This window comes from Oncorhynchus clarkii, chromosome 14 (genome assembly GCF_045791955.1).
Source record: "Oncorhynchus clarkii lewisi isolate Uvic-CL-2024 chromosome 14, UVic_Ocla_1.0, whole genome shotgun sequence".
Lineage (NCBI taxonomy): Eukaryota > Metazoa > Chordata > Actinopteri > Salmoniformes > Salmonidae > Oncorhynchus > Oncorhynchus clarkii.
The window spans coordinates 27,858,593-27,879,718 of NC_092160.1; positions in this window are offsets into that span (position 1 = coordinate 27,858,593).

Consider the following 21,126-nt stretch of genomic DNA (forward strand, 5'->3'; position numbering starts at 1 on the left):
CTCCAGCTAAAGTTTCAATTGAATCATTCGCTACATACATGGACTTTTTAGAGATCTATCACTCCACTTTCTTCAATAAACTGAAGAGTCATCATTATCATCAAATGGGCTTCACTAACATAATAATGAACTTAACCATACATTTGCCCTACAGTCTACCGCCCATAAAGTGTTAGCTAAGATATAGTGTAACTTGTTACAGTTTTACCACCCATAAACGGTTAGCTAAGGTATAGTGCGTGTCTTTTGGACTTATTCCTAAAATGAATCAAGTCAAATCTAGAATCAGCTTTCTATTTCGCAACAAAACCTCCTTCACTCACACCGCCAAACTTACCCTAGTAAAACTGACTATCCTACTGATCCTCTACTTCGGGGATGTCATCTACAAAATAGCTTCCTATACTCTACTCAGCAAATTGGATGCAGTCTGTCAGAGTGCCATCCGTTTTGTTACTAAAGCGCCTTATACCACCCACCACTGCGATCTGTATGCTCTAGTCGGCTGGCCCTCGCTATATATTCGTCGCTAGACTCACTGGCTCAAGGTCATCTATAAGTCTATGCTAGGTAAAGCTCTGCCTTATTTCAGCTCACTGGTCACGATAACAACACCCACCCGTAGCACACGCTCCAGCAGGTATATCTCACTGGTCATCCCCAAAGCCAACATCTCTTTTGCCACCTTTCCTTCCAGTTCTCTGCTGCCAATGACTGGAACGAATTGCAAAAATAACTGAAGCTGGAGACTTACATTTCTTTCACTAACTTTAAACATCAGCTATCTGAGCAGCTAACCGATCGCTGCAGCTGTACATAGTCCATCTGTAAATAGCCCACCCAATCTACCTACCTCATCCCCATACTGTTTTTATTTACTTTGCTGCTCTTTTGCACACCAGTATCACTATTTACACACCATCATCTGCTCATCTATCACTCCAATGTTAATCTGCTAAATCGTAATTACTTTGCTACTATGACCTATTTATTGCTTTACCTCCTCATGCCATTTGCACACACTGTATATAGACTTTCTTCTTTTTCTATTGTGTTATTGACTGTATGTTTGTTTATTCCATGTGTAACTCTGTGATGTTGTTTCTGTCGCACTGCTTTGCTTTATCTTGGCCAGGTCGCAGTTGTAAATGAGAACTTGTTTCCAACTAGTCTACCTGGTTAACTAAAGGTGAAAAAAATAAATAATAATAATAATATCTAGTTCCCTTATGGAGTTTCCTCTGGTTTTCTTACGAAGTTTCCTCTGGTTCCCTTATGGAGTTTCCTCTGGTTCCCTTATGGAGTTTCCTCTGGTTCCCTTATGGAGTTTCCTCTGATTCTCTTATGGAGTTTCCTCTGGTTCCCTTATGGAGTTTCTTCTGGTTCCCTTATGGAGTTTCCTCTGGTTCCCTTATGGAGTTTCTTCTGGTTCCCTTATGTAGTTTCTTCTGGTTCTCTTATGAAGTTTCTTCTGGTTCTCTTATGGAGTTTCCTCTGGTTCCCTTATGGAGTTTCCTCTGGTTCTCTTATGGAGTTTCCACTGGTTCTCTCATGGGGTTTCCTCTGGTTCCCTTATGGAGTTTCTTCTGGTTCTCTTATGGAGTTTCCTCTGGTTCCCTTATGGAGTTTCCTCTGGTTCTCTCATTGGGTTTCCTCTGGTTCTCTCATGGGGTTTCCTCTGGTTCTCTTATGGAGTTTCTTCTGGTTCTCTTATGAAGTTTCCTCTGGTTCCCTTATGGAGTTTCCTCTGGTTCTCTCATGGGGTTTCCTCTGGTTCTCTTATGGAGTTTCCACTGGTTCTCTCATGGGGTTTCCTCTGGTTCTCTTATGGAGTTTCTTCTGGTTCTCTTATGAAGTTTCCTCTGGTTCCCTTATGGAGTTTCCTCTGGTTCTCTCATGGGGTCTTGTTTTGCATTTCCATTTTCATTTCCATTTTCATTTCCCCACATCAATCACACCCAGCAGCATCCACCAAAATATGAATATATTTTCATTGACTTCAATAAACTTTGCTCTACTGACTAACATCAGTAGTCAGTACGATTGTTTTCTCTGAGCAGGCCCTGATAACCTGATCCCAAGGGCACAACTTATCTTGAATTTGAACCCAACACCAGATGTGTGTGGGAGGGAGATGCTCCAGCTATTTAGCTCAGAGTTGTGCAGTGATGTGCTGGTCCTAGGGATTTTGCATTAGTTTAGAGCTGTTCGTTTAACGCAAAATGACTGATGCGTATTGGCTGCTAATAAGCTATTACCACAACCTTGCTGCAAGGAACGTCAACCCATGCTTATTTCTCTTTTAAAGAGAAACATGAAGTAGGGAAGGGAAAACAGAGGAGGGAGGGGAGGGGGAGAGGAAGATAAAGAGAGAATATCTCTTTGTTTGATTTCTATGTGCTGAAAGCATAAACGCAGGCTTGAGAGCCATTTACACAACAGTGAGAAATACGGCCCACAATTGAATCTGAATAGAATTAGCTGGGCATGGAACTGCAGCCGTTTCAAGGGCAGTCTGGCTTTGAGATAAGCATCAGCATTTACAGTAATATCTATCGCAGGCGGAGGGAGAGTACTGTTACATTGGAGATTAATGAATCTTTATACAGCGTGTGTGTGTTTGTGTTTGTGTGTGTGTGTGTGTGTGTGTGTGTGTGTGTGTGTCTGCTCAGTGTGTCCCCTTGTGTGTAAGTGTGGATATTGTATTTATATCTTCCAGGAAACGTTTCCAGAAGCTATGAAATTAATATTTTCGCATTTTTGACACACTACACCGCACAATAATTGATTGCTGCAGCTGTTTAAAAAAAAACATTCTAACACATTGCCATCTAGTGGTCAGATTTGTACAATGCAAAGTGGAGTCGGGATCTCTGTGTGTCGGTCTATAAAGACGTCCACAGCTGTGTGTGTGCATGTGTGTTTGTGTGTGAGAGAGAGAAGAGTGTGTGTGTGTGTGTGCTGTTTTGTCACACTTTTTGTTCACAGAATGATTAGTCTGTCATCAATTTCATAAATAGCGCACACACACACTTCTCCGCTCCCTCCCCGTTTGGCTATTTTCTTTTCACCGTTTTATCATAAATGAAAAATGAGAGTACCTTTTCTGTCCTATTGATTGCCTGCTTTTATGGAATTACATCTTTGGAGCAGGTCAAGCAGGGCTCATAGCAGGGCTCAGACGGAAGACAGATAGCCTTGTCTGGTTAAGTGAGAGAATGAGAGTAAGCACAATTCACAGTGAGCCAGTTAGAGCCCCTTAGACAGATTGGGCTGAGGCCACCTGAGGGCCAAGCACTGATGGAAGCCACTGCACTCTGCTCCCTACATAAAATACAGGCCAGGAAAAACACAAGGTTCTGATTGGAGGGACAGGCATGGAAGCACAGTCTGATTGGAGGGACAGGGCAGGAAATGTGTTCTGATTGGTGGGACGGGAATGTGTAAACAGGCAGTTTGAGGGAACACACTGAACAAAAATATAAATGCAACATGCAACAATTTAAACTATTTTACTGAGTTACAGTTCAAATAAGGAAATCAGTCAACTGAAATAAATTAATTAGGCCCTAATCTATGGATTTCACATGACTGGGCATAGGTGTAGCCAATCAGAATATGTTTTCCCCCACAAAAGGGCTTTATTATATACAGAAATATTCCTCCGTTTCATCAGCTGTCCGGGTGGCTGGTCTCAGACAATCCCGCTGGTGAGATGCCGGATATGCATATCCTGGCCTGGTGTGCTTGCACGTGGTCTGTGGTTGTGAGGCTGGTTGAACGTACTACCAAATACTCTAAAACGATGTTGGAAACGGCTTATGGTGGAGAAATTAACATTCAATTATCTGGCAACAGCTCTGGTGGACATTTATGTAGTCTGTATGCCAATTGCAAATCTCCCTCAAAACTTGAGACATCTGTGGCATTGTGTTGTGTGACAAAAACTGCACATTTTACAGTGACCTTTTATTGTCCATAGCACAAGGTGCACCTGTGTAATGTTCATGGTGTTTAATCAGCTTCTTGATATGCCACACCTGTCAGGTGGATGAAATATCTTGGCAAATGGAGAAATGCTCACTAACAGGGATGTACAAATGTGTGCACAAAATTTGAAAGAAAAACGTTTTTTGTGTGTTTGAAAAATTTGTAGGATCTTTTATTTCAGCTCATGAAACATGGGACCAACACTTTACAAGTTGCATTTATATTTTTGTTCAGTGTATCTTTGTGTATCTTCAGAGAGAGGTGAAGCTTTGTGGCAGGCACACACACACACACACACACACACACACACACACACACACACACACACACACACACACACACACACACAGCCGTTAAATGCAGTGGGTGGCAGACACCACAGTTTTGGACATTAGCTAATCGAGTTTGTTGGTAGGGTGTGTTTTAGCAGTGTGTGTGTGCTATGGCACCTGCGTGTGTGTGCGTATGTGCGTGCATGTGTACGTTCATTTGTGTGTGTGTGTGTGTGTGTGTTGGGAGGCAGTTATTGGCAGGTTGTGTTTTAGAAGTGTTCGGGTAATTTGGTGATGGCAGGGCGCTCCATTATCAGAATAAGAAATATGGAAATGGTTCTCACTTAAGCACTTTAGCCACTTCCACACCGCAACAACTAAAACATCAGCTAATATTCAACGCCTGATATGGCTCCAGTTACTTACTCTATGTCAAAAAATTAAATAAAATCCCATTTGAAATAACTTTATCGTTCATGGTGACTGGCACATGACAAGCAATTCTTAATACATGCAACATATGAAATATGTGCTATTGATGTGTAAAGTGTGTATAAATATCTTGTCACGTTCTTAGTTATTTGTTATGTCTTTGTTTTAGTATGGTCAGGGCGTGAGTTGGGTGGGTTGTCTATGTTTGTTTTTCTATGAGTTGATATTTCTGTGTTTGGCCTGGTATGGTTCTCAATCAGAGGCAGCTGTCAATCGTTGTCCCTGATTGAGAATCATACTTAGGCAGCCTGTTTTCACCCTTGATTTGTGGATGATTATTTTCTGTTCTGTGTTTTGTGTATTCCCCGTGCAGGACTGTTTCGGTTTCGTTCGTTCACTTTGTTGTTTTGTATTTCAGTGTTCAGTTTGATTCATTAAATATTAACATCATGAACACTTACCACGCTGCGCTTTGGTCCTCACCTTCTTCCACCAACAACGGCTGTTACAGGGAGATAACAGCTCTATAAATATTATTTTGTGGTGCCCGACTCTCTATTTAATTACATTTACATGATTAGCTCAATCAGGTGATATTAATTACGGAGAAATTATTTTATAGAATAAAAAAATATATATATATATTTCACCTTTATTTAACCAGGTAGGTTAGTTGAGAACAAGTTCTCATTTACAACTGCGACCTGGCCAAGATAAAGCATAGCAGTGTGAACAGACAACAACACAGAGTTACACATGGAGTAAACAATAAACAAGTCAATAACACAGTAGAAAAAAGAAAGAGTTGTGTGCAAAAGGCATGAGGAGGTAGGCGAATAATTACAATTTAGCAGATTAACACTGGAGTGATAAATGATCAGATGGTCATGTGCAGGTAGAGATACTGGTGTGCAAAAGAGCAGAAAAGTAAATAAATAAAAACAGTATGGGGATGAGGTAGGTAAAGTGGGTGGGCTATTTACCGATGGACTATGTACAGCTGCAGCGATCGGTTAGCTGCTCAGATAGCAGATGTTTAAAGTTGGTGAGGGAGATAAAAGTCTCCAACTTCAGTGATTTTTGCAATTCGTTCCAGTCACAGGCAGCAGAGAACTGGAAGGAAAGGCGGCCAAATGAGGTGTTGGCTTTAGGGATGATCAGTGAGATACACCTGCTGGAGTGCATGCTACGGGAGGGTGTTGCCATCGTGACCAGTGAACTGAGATAAGGTGGCGCTTTACCTAGCATAGACTTGTAGATGACCTGGAGCCAGTGAGTCTAGCGACGAATATATAGTGAGGGCCAGCCGACTAGAGCAAGCTATTTTGTAGATGACATCGCCGAAGTCGAGGATCGGTAGGATAGTCAGTTTTACTAGGGTAAGTTTGGCGGTGTGAGTGAAGGAGGTTTTGTTGCAAAATAGAAAGCCGACTCTAGATTTGATATTAGATTGGAGTCGTTTGATATGAGTCTGGAAGGAGAGTTTACCGTCTAGCCAGACACCTAGGTACTTATAGATGTCCACATATTCTAGGTCGGAACCATCCAGGGTGGTGATGCTAGTCGGGCAGCGAACGGTTGAAAAGTATGCATTTGGTTGGAGGTGTTGTATGGCATTGAAGCTCAATTGGAGGTTAGACAGTACAGTGTCCACGGAAGGGCTAGAAGTATACAGAATGGTGTCATCTGTGTAGAGGTGGATCAGGGAATCCCCCGCAGCAAGAGGAACATCATTGATATATACAGAGAAAAGAGTCGGCCCGAGAATTGAACCTTGTGGCACACCCATAGAGACTGCCAGAGGACTGGACAACATGCCCTCTGATTTGACACACTGAACTCTGTCTGCAAAGTAGTTGGTGAACCAGGCAAGGCAGTCATTAGAAAAACCGAGGCTACTGAGTCTGCCGATAAGAATATGGTGATTGGCAGAGTCAAAAGCCTTGGCCAGGTCGATGAAGACGGCTGCACAGCACTGTCTTTTGTCGATGGTGATTATGATATTGTTTAGTACCTTGAGCGTGGCTGAGGTGCACCCGTGACCGGCTCGGAAACCAGATTGCACAGCGGAGAAGGTACGGTGGGATTCGAGATGGTCAGTGATCTGTTTGTTGACTTGGCTTTCGAAGACCTTAGATAGGCACGGCAGGATGGATATAGGTCTGTAACAGTTTGGGTCCAGGGTGTCTCCCCCTTTGAAGAGGGGGATGACCGCAGCATCCTTCCAATCCTTGGGGATCTCAGACGATATGAACGAGAGGTTGAACAGGCTGGTAATAGGGGTTGCGACAATGGCGGCGGATAGTTTAAGAAATAGACCACTGCTTGACTCTGGACTACCTTCCCGCCTGCCTGATCATCCTACCTGCCCTGACCTTGAATCTGCCTGCCCTTTGGTACCTATTGGACTCTGAACTGGTTTTGACCTTTTGCGATTGTGATTTTCTGGATTTTTTTTCTCATTTTGTCCGTCATAGTTGAAGTGTACCTATGATGAAAATTACAGGCCTCTCTCATCTTTTTAAGTGGGAGAACTTGCACAATTGGTGGCTGACTAAATACTTTTTAGCCCCATATTTGAAAGTAGTTTGAATAGTTTTTTATTTGAAACCTGTCAAAATATCTTTAACATACAAATGATAGACACTATTTTGTAAACTTCAATTATAATAGTTCAAATAGAAGGAATTGATTTGGCCAGTGTATTTGAAAAGTACTAAAATACAAATAACTAAAAACCCATATATTTGAACCCAGGTGTGTGTACCTGCAAAGGTGTGTGTACCTGCAAAGGTGTGTGTGTGACTTGTACACTTACATTCTGTCATGTAGGAACTAGACAGTACCGTGCAGTATCTAAGAGCCCTCACTATTTTAAAACTTAATTGAGGGAAAAAAAGAACAATCCTACATTTCTTTTTGATACTGTCGCAAAGCTAACTAAAAAGCAGCATTCCCTAAGAGAGGATGGCTTTCATTTCAGCAGTAATAAATTCATGAACTTCTTTGAGGAAAAGATCATGATCATTAGAATTCAAATTACGGACTCCTCTTTAAATCTGTGTATTCCTCCAAAGCTCAGTTGTCCTGAGTCTGCAAAACTCTGCCAGGACCTACGTTCAAGGGAGACACTCAAGTGTTTTAGTACTATATCTCTTGACACAATGATGAAAATAATCATTCAAGCTGCATACAGGACCCTATTCCAACTAAACTACTGAAAGAGCTGCTTCTTGTGCTTGGCCCTCCTATGTTGAACATAATAAATGGGTCTCTATCCACCGGATGTGTACCAAACTCACTAAAAGTGGCAGTAACATAGCCTCTCTTGAAAAAGCCAAACCTTGACCCAGAAAAGATTTTTAAAAACTATTGGCCTGTATCGAATCTCCCATTCCTCTCAAAAATGTTAGACAAAGCTGTTGCTCAGCAACTCACTGCCTTCCTGAAGACAAACAATGTATACGAAATGCTTCAGTCTGGTTTTAGACCCCATCATAGCACTGAGACTGCACATGTGCAGGTGGCAAATGACCTTTTAATGGCGTCAGACCGAGGCTCTGCATCTGTCCTGCATCTGCTCCTAGACCTTAGTGCTGCTTTTGATACCATCAATCACCACATTCTTTTGGAGAGATTTGAAACCCAAATTGGTCTACATGGACAAGTTCTGGCCTGGTTAAGATCTTATCTGTCGGAAAGATATCAGTTTGTCTCTTTGAATGGTTTGTCCTCTGACAAATCAACTGTAAATTTCGGTGTTCCTCAAGGTTCTGTTTTAGGACCACTATTGTTTTCAGGATATATTTTACCTCTTGGAGATGTCATTCGAAACATAACGTTACCTTTCACTGTTATGTGGATGACACACAGCTGTACATTTCAATGAAACATGGTGAAGCCCCAAAATTGCCCTCGCTGGAAGCCTGTGTTTCAGACATAAGGAAGTGGATGGCTGCAAACTTTCTACTTTTAAACTCGGACCAAACAGAGATGATTGTTCCAGGTCCCAAGAAACAAGGAGATCTTCTGTTGAATCTGACAATTAATCTTGATGATTGTACAGTCGTCTCAAATAAAACTGTGAAGGACCTCGGAGTTACTCTGGACCCTGATCTCTCTTTTGACAAACATATCAAGACTGTCTCAAGGAGAGCTTTTTTCCATTTAAGTAACATTGCAAAAATCTGACATTTTCTGTCCAAAAATTATGCAGAAAAATTAGTCCTTGCTTTTGTTACTTCTGGGTTAGACTACTGCAATGCTCTACTTTCCGGCTACCCGGATAAAGACTAAATAAACTTCTGTTAGTGTTAAATACGGCTGCTAGAATCCTGACCAGAACCCAAAAATGTTATAATGTTACTCCAGTGCTAGCCTCCCTACACTGGCTTCCTGTTGGCAAGGGCTGATTTCAAGGTTTTACTGCTGACCTACAAAGCATTACATGGGCTTGCTCCACCTATCTTTCCGATTTGGTCCTGCCGTACATACCTACACATACGCTATGGTCACAAGACGCAGTCCTCCTAATTGTCCCTAGAATTTCTAAGCAAACAGCTGGAGGCAGGGCTTTCTCCTATTGAGCTCCATTTTTATGGAATGGTCTGCCTACTCATGTGAGCTACGTAGACTCGGTCTCAACCTTTAAGTCGTTATTGATGACTCATCTCTTCAGTAGGTCCTATGATTGGCTTACTGGTGCTCTTACATGCTGTCCCTAGGAGGGGTGTGTCACTTACTCGGCCTTGTCTCAGGATGGTAGGTTGGTGCTTGAAGATATCCCTCTTGTGGTGTGGGGGCTGTGCTTTGGCAAAGTGGGTGGGGTTATATCCTGCCTGTTTGGCCCTGTCCGGGGATATCATCGGATGGAGCCACAGTGTCTCCTGACCCCTCCTGTCTCAGCCTCCAGTATTTAATGCTGCTGTAGTTTATGTGTCGGGGGGCTAGGGTCAGTTTGTTATATCTGGAGTATTTCTCCTGTCTTATCGGTGTCCTGTGTGAATTTAAGTATGCGCTCTCTAATTATCTCTTTCTCTCTCTCTTTCTTTCTCTCTCTCGGAGGACCTGACCCCTAGGACCAAGCCTCAGGACTACCTGGCATGATGACTCCTTGTTGTCCCCAGTCCACCTGGCCGTACTGCTGCTCCAGTTTCAACTGTTCTGCCTGCGGCTATGTCCCTGACCTGTTCACTGTGATACTATTATTTGACCATGCTGGTAATATATGAACATTTGAACATCTTGGCCATGTTCTGTTATAATCTCCACTCGGCACAGCCAGAAGAGGACTGGCCACCCTCATAGAATGGTTACTCTCTAGGTTTCTTCCTAGGTTTTAGCCTTTCTAGGGAGTTTTTCCTATCCACCGTGCTTCTACACCTGCATTGCTTGCTGTTTGGGGTTTTTGACTGGGTTTCTGTACAGCACTTTGATATATCAGCTGATGTAAGAAGGGCTATATAAATACATTTGGTTTTATGTATGGGCTCCTTAGTGGCGAAGTGGTTTAATGCACTGCATCTCAGTGCTAGAGGCATCACTACAGACACCCTGGTTTGAATCCAGGCTGTATCACAACCAGCAGTGATTGGGAGTCCCATAGGGTGGTGCACAATTCGCCCAGTGTTGTCCGGGTGTGGCCGGTGTAGGCCGTCATTGTAAATAAGAATTTGTACTTAATTAACTAAATAAAAGTACAAATGTAATATAAGAGATATTCCGATGGAGATACAGTGGTGTTTCAAACCACTCTGTAAGGAAGAAGATAGGAGGGATATTATATAATGAAATATAACATTATATGGACATTATATAGCTATTGTAGAGGTTGCTCCTCTTTGACTTCTATCACATAGATCACTGGAGATGAATGAAAATATATGGCGTCAAACGGCTTCAGAAAGAGGTTCAGGAACCATCCAACTGAATATCCTCCTCTCAGTGTGAATCTATAAATGGACCATTTAGCATCAGTGATCCCCATATCTGTCATGGCAGCAGACTTATGGCCTTTCTGAAGGAAAATCTCCTGGTTTTAGTGAAATAAGAAAATGTCCCCAAGGTCCTGCTGGAGCAAATTAAATCATGAAATCATACATGAGCTCTTCATTACTCAGAGTAATAACTGGTTGTAGTGCAACAGAGAAATGGTCAGATACAGTGTAGGATATGATCAGGCCTATAGGAGATGCTCTATACTTCAAAGGACAGTATAGGAGATGACAGTCAGAGCAGTGAAATCTTACACACACACACACACACACACACACACACACACACACACACACACACACACACACACACACACACCTCCGGATGGTCACCACACCACGTCCGAAAGGTCTCTGTATGTCTCCTAGCAACTGTTTGTAAAGTTTTTACATTTAAATGAGCTAATACCCACATAAAATAATACTACAGTTTAATAAAGAATTGTCACATCCTAATATATTCCACCTGTCTTATGCTTGTCTCCACCCCCGTCCAGGTGTCGCCCCTGTGCATTTATACCTGTGTTTTCTGTTTGTCTGTTGCCAGTTTGTCTTGTCTCGTCAAGCCTGCCAGCGTGTTTTATACCGTACTGTTATCTGTAGTCCCTGTTTTCTAGTTCTTCTGGTTTTGTCCACTCTGCCTCCCCTGACCCTGCCTGCCGTTCTGTACCTTACTGACACTCCCCTGGATTACAGACCTCTGCCTCCCCTGACCCTGCCTGCCGTTCTGTACCTTACTGACACTCCCCTGGATTACAGACCTCTGCCTCCCCTGACCCTGCCTGCCGTTCTGTACCTTACTGACACTCCCCTGGATTACAGACCTCTGCCTCCCCTGACCCTGCCTGCCGTTCTGTACCTTACTGACACTCCCCTGGATTACAGACCTCTGCCTCCCCTGACCCTGCCTGCCGTTCTGTACCTTACTGACACTCCCCTGGATTACAGACCTCTGCCTCCCCTGACCCTGCCTGCCGTTCTGTACCTTACTGACACTCCCCTGGATTACAGACCTCTGCCTCCCCTGACCCTGCCTGTCGTTCTGTACCTTACTGACACTCCCCTGGATTACAGACCTCTGCCTCCCCTGACCCTGCCTGCCGTTTTGTACCTTACTGACACTCCCCTGGATTACAGACCTCTGCCTCCCCTGACCCTGCCTGCCGTTCTGTACCTTACTGACACTGCCCTGGATTACAGACCTCTGCCTCCCCTGACCCTGCCTGCCGTTCTGTACCTTACTGACACTCCCCTGGATTACAGACCTCTGCCTCCCCTGACCCTGCCTGCCGTTCTGTACCTTACTGACACTCCCCTGGATTACAGACCTCTGCCTCCCCTGACCCTGCCTGCCGTTTTGTACCTTACTGACACTCCCCTGGATTACAGACCTCTGCCTCCCCTGACCCTGCCTGCCGTTCTGTACCTTACTGACACTCCCCTGGATTACAGACCTCTGCCTCCCCTGACCCTGCCTGCCGTTCTGTACCTTTCTGACTCTGCCCTGGATTACAGACCTCTGCCTCCCCTGACCCTGCCTGCCGTTCTGTACCTTACTGACACTCCCCCGGATTACAGACCTCTGCCTCCCCTGACCCTGCCTGCCGTTTTGTACCTTACTGACACTCCCCTGGATTACAGACCTCTGCCTCCCCTGACCCTGCCTGCCGTTCTGTACCTTACTGACACTCCCCTGGATTACAGACCTCTGCCTCCCCTGACCCTGCCTGCCGTTCTGTACCTTTCTGACTCTGCCCTGGATTACAGACCTCTGCCTCCCCTGACCCTGCCTGCCGTTCTGTACCTTTCTGACTCTGCCCTGGATTCCAAACCTCTGCCTCCCCTGACCCTGTCTGCCGTTCTGTACCTTTCTGACTCTGCTCTGGATTCCAAACCTCTGCCTGCCCTTGACCTGTTGTTCACCTGCTCCCTGTTTTGTTAATAAACATCTGTGATTCGAACTGTCTGCATCTGGTTCTTATCCTGAGCCCTGATAAGAAAACTATCGTACTTACTATAGAATTCTGTAATAAACTGTTGTAGACTGTATTATACTGTAGAATCCTATCCAATATAGTATCCCTCAATCGTTTAGTGCTTACTTTAGAATGTTGTTGTATACTGTATAGAATATTATACTACACACGGTAGTATCCCTCGAATACGTAGTGCTTTTTTCAGAATTTTGAGATCGATTGGATTGCAAGTTATCTTTACTGCTATCTGCTAGCTTTGTCAATGCTTTTTTGACTGAAGTCCACAAAAAGACTACAATGAATACTGTAGTATTTACTGAAGTGTTTTTACGGACATGACCGTAGTATACTATAGTATTCACTGTCGTGTTTTTGCAGACTTTGGTCTGTGAAAAAACACAACAGTGAATACTACAGAAAAGTTCTCAAAAACACTACGGTGAATTCTATAGTATACTGCAGTCATGTCTGCCAAAACACAACAGTAAATACTATAGTATACTGCAGTCATGTCTGCCAAAACACAACAGTAAATACTATAGTATACTGCAGTCATGTCTGCCAAAACACAACAGTAAATACTATAGTATACTGCAGTCATGTCTGCCAAAACACAACAGTAAATACTATAGTATACTGCAGTCATGTCTGCCAAAACACAACAGTAAATACTATAGTATACTGCAGTCATGTCTGCCAAAACACAACAGTAAATACTATAGTATACTGCAGTCATGTCTGCCAAAACACAACAGTAAATACTATAGTATACTGCAGTCATGTCTGCCAAAACACAACAGTAAATACTATAGTATACTGCAGTCATGTCTGCCAAAACACAACAGTAAATACTATAGTATACAGCAGTCATGTCTGCCAAATCACTACAGTAAATACTATAGTATACTGCAGTCATGTCTGCCAAAACACAACAGTAAATACTATAGTATACTGCAGTCATGTCTGCCAAATCACTACAGTAAATACTATAGTATACTGCAGTCATGTCTGCCAAAACACAACAGTAAATACTATAGTATACTGCAGTCATGTCTGCCAAAACACAACAGTAAATACTATAGTATACTGCAGTCATGTCTGCCAAAACACAACAGTAAATACTATAGTATACTGCAGTCATGTCTGCCAAAACACAACAGTAAATACTATAGTATACAGCAGTCATGTCTGCCAAATCACTACAGTAAATACTATAGTATACTGCAGTCATGTCTGCCAAATCACTACAGTAAATACTATAGTATACTGCAGTCATGTCTGCCAAAACACAACAGTAAATACTATAGTATACTGCAGTCATGTCTGCCAAAACACAACAGTAAATACTATAGTATACTGCAGTCATGTCTGCCAAAACACAACAGTAAATACTATAGTATACTGCAGTCATGTCTGCCAAAACACAACAGTAAATACTATAGTATACAGCAGTCATGTCTGCCAAATCACTACAGTAAATACTATAGTATACTGCAGTCATGTCTGCCAAAACACAACAGTAAATACTATAGTATACTGCAGCATTGTCCGCAAAAACACTACAGAAAATACTATAGTATATAAATATAGTGTTCTTTTATATGCCGAGGACATTGTATTCGGTGGTGTAGTGGAGGGTAAACACAAGTAAACGCAATGCACCCACTTTCTTTTTGCTTGACTGTTTACCCACCATTGGCAGAATAATGCACTGAAGGCATGAGTGTTACTTTTTTTATCCACGACCAGCGATCAGAGTTTACCCACCTATTTCTTTACCACTACATAACTGATTTTGTTGATCTCTGAAACTGAAACAAGAAATGCTAAATATTGTTTTTAACTGTTGTGAACAATGAAAACTGAATATCAGTTGTGGAGGAAATTAATTAATGACATATTATGCTGTTTAATTAGACATACTATGCTGTTTTTTACTTAAAGAGTTGTCCATTGTTATATGCTAGTATTTTTTACTAATACAAAGTATCTTGTGTGACTTAGTCATAAATCAGAGCGTACAGATTTATGAGCCGTTTGGCTGCGGCCGCAGTAGGTGACCTCCTGTGTTTACAATCGGCAGGAATTTAGCTATGTGGGAATTGCAAGGAGGAGCAGAGAATCGTGGTGATATCAGCAATCTTGATCTACACAGATGAGCTAAATTACTTTTTCCAACTCTGTTTTTGCACATCTGCTAAATGTCACACAGATAAGAGGATGTAGTTGATATAAAAGGAGAGAGAAAACACTATTTGTTGGGCTTCTCAACTCTGAACTATTTGAGTGATTGTTGAATTTCTTAGAATGTAAAAAAAAATCTACAGTCTCTCTCTACTTTTGGTTAGAATTTGGTTAGAATTTCCACCACACAATGGAGACAAAACTAAGGTAGTCCACTAGAGGAAGTGTGCATTGCTAACCATGTGAATCGCACCCATGGTGTACATAGCTAACCATGTGAATCGCACCCATGGTGTACATAGCTAACCATGTGAATCGCACCCATGGTGTACATTGCTAACCATGTGAATCGCACCCATGGTGTACATAGCTAACCATGTGAAGCGCACCCATGGTGTACATAGCTAACCATGTGAATTGTGCCCTTGGTGTACATAGCTAACCATGTGAATTGTGCCCTTGGTGCACAATGATTGTAAAGTATAAAGTCAACTGTGCACATCCCTATCCAATTCTGGGGTGCTTATTGAAGATTTTGGAAGAACTGTCCACTTTTACTTTTGTCAGCCAACAATATTTTTATTTTATTTTTATTTCACCTTTATTTAACCAGGTAGGCTAGTTGAGAACAAGTTCTCATTTGCAACTGCGACCTGGCCAAGATAAAGCGTAGCAATTCGACACATACAACAACACAGAGTTACACATGGAATAAACAAAACATACAGTCAATAATACAGCAGAACAAAAAAAAAGTCTATATACAGTGAGTGCAAATGAGGTAAGTTAAGGAAATAAATAGGCCATGGTGGCAAAGTAATTACAATATAGCAATTAAACACTGGAATGGTAGATCGGCAGAAGATGAATGTGCAGGTAGAGACACTGGGGTGCAAAGGAGCAAAATAAACAAATAAATAAATACAAGTATGGGGATGAGGTAGGTAGATAGATGGGCTGTTTATAGATGGGCTATGTACAGGTGCAGTGATCTGTAAGCTGCTCTGACAGCTGGTGCTTAAAGCTAGTGAGGGAGATATGAGTTTCCAGCTTCAGAGATTTTTGCAATTTGTTCCAGTCATGGGCAGCAGAGAACTAGAAGGAAAGACGACCAAAGGAGGAATTGGCTTTGGGGGTGACCAGTGATATATACCTACTGGAGCGCGTGCTACGAGTGGGTGCTGCTATGGTGACCAGTGAGCTGAGATAAGGCGGGGCTATACCTAGCAGAGACTTGTTGATAACCTGTAGCCAGTGGGTTTGGCGACGAGTATGAAGGGAGGGCCAACCAACGAGAGCGTACAGGTCGCAATGGTGGGTAGTGTATGGGGCTTTGGTGACAAAACGGATGGCACTGTGATAGACTGCATCCAATTTGCTGAGTAGAGTGTTGGAGGCTATTTTGTAGAAGACATCGCCGAAGTCAAAGATCAATAGGATAGTCAGTTTTACGAGGGTATGTTTGGCAGCATGAGTGAAGGATGCTTTGTTGCGATATAGGAAGCCGACTCTAGATTTGATTTTGGATTGGAGATGTTTGATATGAGTCTGGAAGGAGAGTTTACAGTCTAGCCAGGCACCTAGGTACTTATAGATGTCCACATATTCTAGGTCGGAACCATCCAGGGTGGTGATGCTAGTCGGGCATGCGGGTGCAGGCAGCGAACGGTTGAAAAGCATGCATTTAGTTTTACTTGCGTTTAAGAGAAGTTGGAGGCCATGGAAGGAGAGTTGTATGGCATTGAAGCTCGTCTGGAGGTTACAGTGTCCAAGGAGGGGCCAGAAGTATACAGAATGGTGTCGTCTGCATAGAGGTGGATCAGAGAATCACCAGCAGCAAGAGCAACATCATTGATGTATACAGAAAAGAGAGTCGGCCCTAGAATTGAACCCTGTGGCACACCCATAGAGACTGTCAGAGGTTCGGACAACAGGCCCTCCGATTTGACACACTGTACTCTATCAGAGAAGTAGTTGGTAAACCAGGCAAGGCAATCATTTGAGAAACCAAGGCTGTCGAGTCTGCCAATAAGAATGTTGTGATTGACAGAGTCGAAAGCATTGGCCAGGTCGATGAATACGGCTGCACAGTAATGTCTCTTATCGATGGCGGTTATGATGTCGTTTAGAACCTTGAGCGTGGCTGAGGTGCACCCATGACCAGCTCTGAAACCAGATTGCATAGCGGAGAAGGAATGGTGGGATTCGAAATGGTCAGTAATCTGTTTGTTAACTTGGCTTTCGAAGACCTTAGAAAGACAGGGTAGGATAGATATAGGTCTGTAGCATTTTGTGTCTAGAGTGTCACCCCCTTTGAAGAGGGGGATGACCGCGGCAGCGTTCCAATCTTTGGGAATCTCAGACGATACGAAAGAGAGGTTGAACAGGCTAGTAATAGGGGTTACAACAATTTCGACAGATCATTTTAGAAAAAAAGGGTCCAGATTGTCTAGCCCGGCTGATTTGTAGGGGTCCAGATTTTGCAGCTCTTTCAGAACATCAGCTATCTGGATTTGGGTAAAGGGGAAAGGGTGGGGGCTTTGGCGGGTTGCTGTGGAGGGTGCTGGGCATTTGCCCGGGGTAGGGGTAGCCATGTGGAAAGCATGGTCAGCCGTGGAGAAATGCTTATTGAAATTCTCAATTATAGTGGATTTATTGGTGGTGACAGTGTTTCCTAGCCTCAGAGCAGTGGGCAGCTGGGAGGAGGTGCTCTTATTCTCCATGGACTTTACAGTGTCCCAGAACTTTTTTGAGTTAGTACTACAGGATGCAAATTTCTGTTTGAAAAAGCTTGCCTTAGCTTTTCTAACTACCTGTGTATATTTGTTCCTAATTTCCCTGAAAAGTTGCATATCACGGGGGCTATTCTATGCTAATGCAGAACGCCACAGGATGTTTTTGTACTGGTCAAGGACAGACAGGTCTGGCGTGAACCAAGGACTATATCTATTCCTAGTTAAAACATTTTGAGAGGGGCATGCTTATTTAAGTTGGTGAGGAAGGCACTTTTAAAGAATAGCCAGGCATCATCTACTGACGGGATGAGGTCAATGTCATTCCAGGATACCCCGGCCAGGTCGATTAGAAAGGCCTGTTCGCAGAAGTTTTTCAGGGAGCGTTTAACAGTGATGAGGGGTGGTCGTTTGGTCGCAGACCCATTATGGATGCAGGCAATGAGGCAGTGATCGTTGAGATCTTGATTGAAAACAGCAGGGGTGTATTTGGAGGGCGAATTAGTTAGGATGACATCTATGAGGGTGCCCGTGTTTACTGATTTGGGGTTGTACCTGGTAGGTTCATTGATAATTTGTGTGAGATTGAGGGCATCAAGCTTAGTTTGTAGGATGGCCGGGGTGTTAAGCATGCCCCAGTTTCGGTCACCTAGTAGCACAAGCTCAGAAGATAGATGGGGGGCAATCAATTCACATATGGTATCGAGGGCACAGCTGGGGGCAGAGGGAGGTCTATAGCAAGCGGCAACAGTGAGAGACTTGTTTCTGGAAAGGTGCATTTTTAGAAGTATAAGCTCAAATTGTTTGGGTACAGACTTAGATAGCCTGCAGAGTTCTGTATTACTATCTTTGCAGTTGATTGCAACACCGCTCCCTTTGGCAGTTCTATCTTGGCAGAAAACGTTATAGTTAGCAATGGAGATTTCAGGGTTTTTGGTGGTTTTCCTAAGCCAGGATTCAGACACTGCTACGACATCTGGGTTGGCAGAGTGTGCTAAAGCAGTGAGTAAAACAAACTTAGGGAGTAGGCTTCTAATGTTAACGTGCATGAAACCAAGGCTTTTACGTTTACAGAAGTCAACAAATTGGGGAGTGGGAGTGGAGCTAGGCACTGCAGGACCTGGATTAACCTCCACATCACCAGAGGTACAGAGGAGAAGTAGGATAAGGGTACGGCTAAAGACTATACAAACTGGCCGTCTAGCAAGATCACAACAGAGAGTAAAAGGAGCAGGTTTCTGGGCACGATAGCATAGATTCAAGGTATAGTGTACAGACAAAGGTAAGGTAAGATGTGAGTACATTGGAGGAAAACCTAGGCATTGAGTAATGAAGAGAGCTATATAGTCTCTCGGGATGTTTAAACCATGTGATGTCATCGCATATGTAGGAGGTGGAACAACATGGTTGGTTAAGGAATATTGAGCAGGGCTAGAGGCTCTACAGTGAAATAAGACAGTAATCACTAACCAGGACAGTAATGGACAAGGCATATTGATATTAGAGAGAGGCATGTGAACATGTGGGTCCAGTAAGTGGTTGGGCTGGCTGGGGACACGGCGATTCAGACAGTTAGCAAGCTAGCAGCTAGTAGACCGGGGCAAGCTATCAGTTAGCAGGCCGGGTTAGCAAGAAAGCAGTTAGCATGGGCTAGCAGTTACAGACCGGGCAGGTAAGCTAGTAGTTAGCAGACCGGGTTAGCAAGCAAGCTGTTAGCAAGGGCTAGCAGTTAGCAGACCGGACAGGCAAGCTAGCAGTTAGTAGACCAGGGCCCGGCAGTTTAGCACTTAGCAGATCGGGTTAGCAAGCAAGCAGATAGCAGGGGCTAGAAAGTTAGCCTTTGGGGGGACGTCGCGATGGGGGTAAGTCTGTTTTTGCCACTTCGTGCGGTGACGTCGATAGACCAGTCGCGGAATTAGTGGGGTTCCAAGTAGCTCTAGGCATCTATCAGGCCAATATTGTAGCCCAGGAGTATGCTTTGGTGGTAGCACAGGAGCCCTGGCCGGGCTAGCTTCAAGCTAATTGGTGCTTGCTCTGGGATGGAAACGCTAGCCAGGAGTAGTCATCCGGGATTGCGGTTAACTAGTTGTGAAGATCCAGATGAAAATGTTCAGTTTGCGGTATGATTCCGGGGTTAAAAATATCATGTCCGTTATGCTCTGGTTAGAGTCGTTGTTCGAACTGGCGAGAGCTTTCCGAGCTGATGATTAGCTGATGACCGCTGGCAATGGTTTGCTGACTGATAGCTGGTAGTTAGCTGGCTAGCTTCAGTTGAGGGATTCCAGATCCGAAGTAAATATAAATACTTTAGGGAAAAAAAGCAGATCCACGCCACATTGGGTGAGGCGGGTTGCAGGAGAGTATTTAGATGTTGAGGTTTCGGAAAATATTTTAAAGGATATGCGACGAGAAAGCTGTAAAACGATATATACAAGGGACACGACAGGACAAGACGTCTGACTGCTACGCCATCTTGGATAGATTTTGAGTCCAGTGGGGTAAAAAGTACCCAATTTCCAGACTTTAGTAAAAGTAAAGATGCCTTAAAAGAAAATGACTCAAGTAAAAGTGAAAGTCACACAGTAAAATACTACCTGAGTAAAAGTCTAAAGGTGTATGGTTTTAAATGTACTAAAGAACCAAAAGTAAAAGAGTAAATCATTTAAAATGTCTAATATTAAGCAAACCAGATGACACAATTTTTCTTGTTTTTTTCCCATTTATGGATAGCCAGGGGCACAGTTCAACACTCAGACATAATTTACAAATGCAGAATTTGTGTTTAGTGAGTCCAGATCAGAGGTAGTAGTGATGAGCAGAGAAGTTATCTTGATAAGTGCATGAATTCGACCATTTTCCTGTCCTGCTAAGCATTCAAAATGTAACGAGTACTTTTGGATGTCAGGGAAAATGTAAGAAGTAAAAGGTATATTATTTTCTTTAGGATTGTATTTGAGTAAAAGTAAAAGTTGTCAAAATATAAATAGTAAATTAAAAACTACTTAAGTAGTACTTTACACAATTTGTACTTAAGTACTTTACACTATTTTTACTTAAGTACTTTACACTATTTGTACTTAAGTACTTTACACCACTGGATGAGTAGGCCTAACGAACAGCAAAAAAAACTAGCCTATGTCAATCTACTATCCCCCATAGTACAAAAGTCGACCTATTCTATTCTGTGCGAGGAATAAATTCTCCAAACATGGTCTGGGACAGTTGTGGGATGCGATAGATCCCAAATGAATACAACCACTAGCATCAAAACGCATTGAGGCTGAGGCAACAGATCAGAACGTTTAGCTTAAAATGTTGAACAACTATGAAGTTATTTCTTCACAATATAAGCCCAGGAAATGTTCCATTAGCGGAAAACACCATTATCTAAAGTGACAGCAAATGCAATTATGCATGTAAGGCTTTTCCTATGAAGGTACATTTTTATGGTGGTATATTCCCCGAACTTGAAACTCGCACTGCTTATGTATCCCAGTTATGCTCTACACCCCTTGTAAAGCAGACTAATGTGCTTAATTTTAAGATG